The following is a 2,072-nucleotide window of genomic DNA, read 5'->3' as shown; positions in this document are numbered from 1 at the left end:
ACAACTACCTGAAGGGAGGCTGTAGCCAGGTGGGGTTGGGCTCTTCTCCCAGGCAAGCAGCAACAGAACAAGGGGACACAGCCTCAAGTTGTGCCAGGGGAGGTCTAGGCTGGATGTTAGGAGGAAGTTGTTGGCAGAGAGAGTGATTGGCATTGGAATGGGCTGCCCAGGGAGGTGGTGGAGTCACCATCCCTGGAGGTGGTGAAGCAAAGCCTGGCTGGGGCACTTAGTGCCATGGTCTGGTTGACTGGCTAGGGCTGGATGAGCTTGGAGGTCTCTTCCAACCTGGTTGATTCTACAATTCATTTGATTGTTGGGGAATCAGCTGCAACTTCACAGGCTGCAGTGTAGGGGGTTTAAAAGTGCTCACAGAATGGCAGAGGTTAAAAGGAATCTTTGGGGATTATCAAGTCCAACCCTTCTGCCAAGGCAGGTTCACTTAGAGAAGGTCACACTGAAACACGTCCAGGTGGGATTTGAAGGACAGCAGAGATGCAGCCTCCACTACCTCTCTGGACAGCCTGTTCCAGTCCTCCATCACCCTTAAAGATGTCCCTCAGAAGGAATTTATTATGTTCCAGTTTGTGCCCACTGTCCCTTGTACTGGGTGCTGGGCACTTCTGAAAAGAGCCTGGCCCCACCCTCTTGCTCCCCACCCTTTAGCTGTTGATGAGCATTGCTCAGATCCCCTCTGAGGCTGCTCTTCTCCAGGCTCAGCAGCCCCAGGGCTCTCGGCCTTTCCTCCCCACGTTGCTGCTCCAGCCCCTCAGCACCTTTGTAGCCTCCACTGGACTCTCTCCAGCAGTTTCTTGCCTCTCTTGAATTGGGACGTCCAGAACTGGCCCCAGTACTGCACCTGGAGCCTCAGCAGGTCAGAGTAGAGGGGTAAGAGAACCTCCCTTGACCTGCTGACCACACTCTTCTTGTGCTCATCTCTTAACCTCTCCTGCACCATGCCAATGTAAACAACTGCAGCTCAGGAGCAACACAACAAAGAAAATTAATCTGCCCAATCTGAGAGGTTTGACTCCTACAGGGTTCTAAAGAGCTCCACTTTTGGTCACTAAGAAAACTAAAACATCAAGAAAACTGAGCAGTAATAACTTGGCTGCTCTCATCTGGCCTGCTTTGAGCTAGAACAGAACTCATTTGGATGCCATTTAAGAGCAGTGAGAACCACACAAGGAGCATCCCTGACTTAATTCCAGCCAGTGGTTATCAGTTCAGTGGCTCCTATCAGCTGCTGAGATGTATGTATGGCAGGACAACTTGAGGGCTCCCAGCAAGTCAACCTAAACCAGGTCCAGACTGCTGACTGCTGCTTTGAAACAGCAGAGATTACCCTCAGAGTTGTATTCTTCAATGCAATACAGAATCAAGAGCTGTTTAGGATAGAAAACACCTTTCAGATCATCCAGTCCAGCCATTAATCCTACACTCTCTAGGCCACCACTAAACCATGGCCCTCAGCACCACATCTAAAAAGCTTTTCAATCCCTCCAAGGATGTGGACTCCACCACTGCCCTGGGCAACTTGTTCCAGGCCTTGATAATCTTTTCAGGGAAGAAATTGTTCCTCATTTACAACCTAAACCTCACTCAGAACAACTTGAGGCCATTTGGTCTCATTCTATCGCTCCTGTTCCTTGGAGATGAGACCAATCCCCAGCCTCCTTTCAGGGAGTTGTAGAGTGAGAAGGTCTCACTTCAGCCTCCTTTTCTCCGGACTAAACAACCCCGAGTCCCTCAGCTGCTCCTCACCAACCCTGTTCTCCAGACCCTTCAAACCAGCTTCACTGCCCTTCTCTGGACACACTGTAGCACCTTACCATCCTTCTTGGAGTGAGGGGGCCCAATACTGAACCCAGGATTCAATATGCATTGATCTAGGAGCAGCAGCAGCAGCAGGGTGAGTGCTCCTACACTCACGTGTAGCTCTGCAACCCAGGCTCCTGGGTATCAAATGTGGCAGCAGAAGCCTAATTTTCAGAGATGCTGACAGTTGCTTTCTCTCTAGAAATGCCTGGAAGCCACAGCTTCATTGAGCTGAAAACGGAAAGAATAAGAAAGAA

The sequence above is a fragment of the Pogoniulus pusillus genome, chromosome 1 (genome assembly GCF_015220805.1).
Source record: "Pogoniulus pusillus isolate bPogPus1 chromosome 1, bPogPus1.pri, whole genome shotgun sequence".
Taxonomy (NCBI): domain Eukaryota; kingdom Metazoa; phylum Chordata; class Aves; order Piciformes; family Lybiidae; genus Pogoniulus; species Pogoniulus pusillus.
This window is presented reverse-complemented; position numbering follows the sequence as displayed.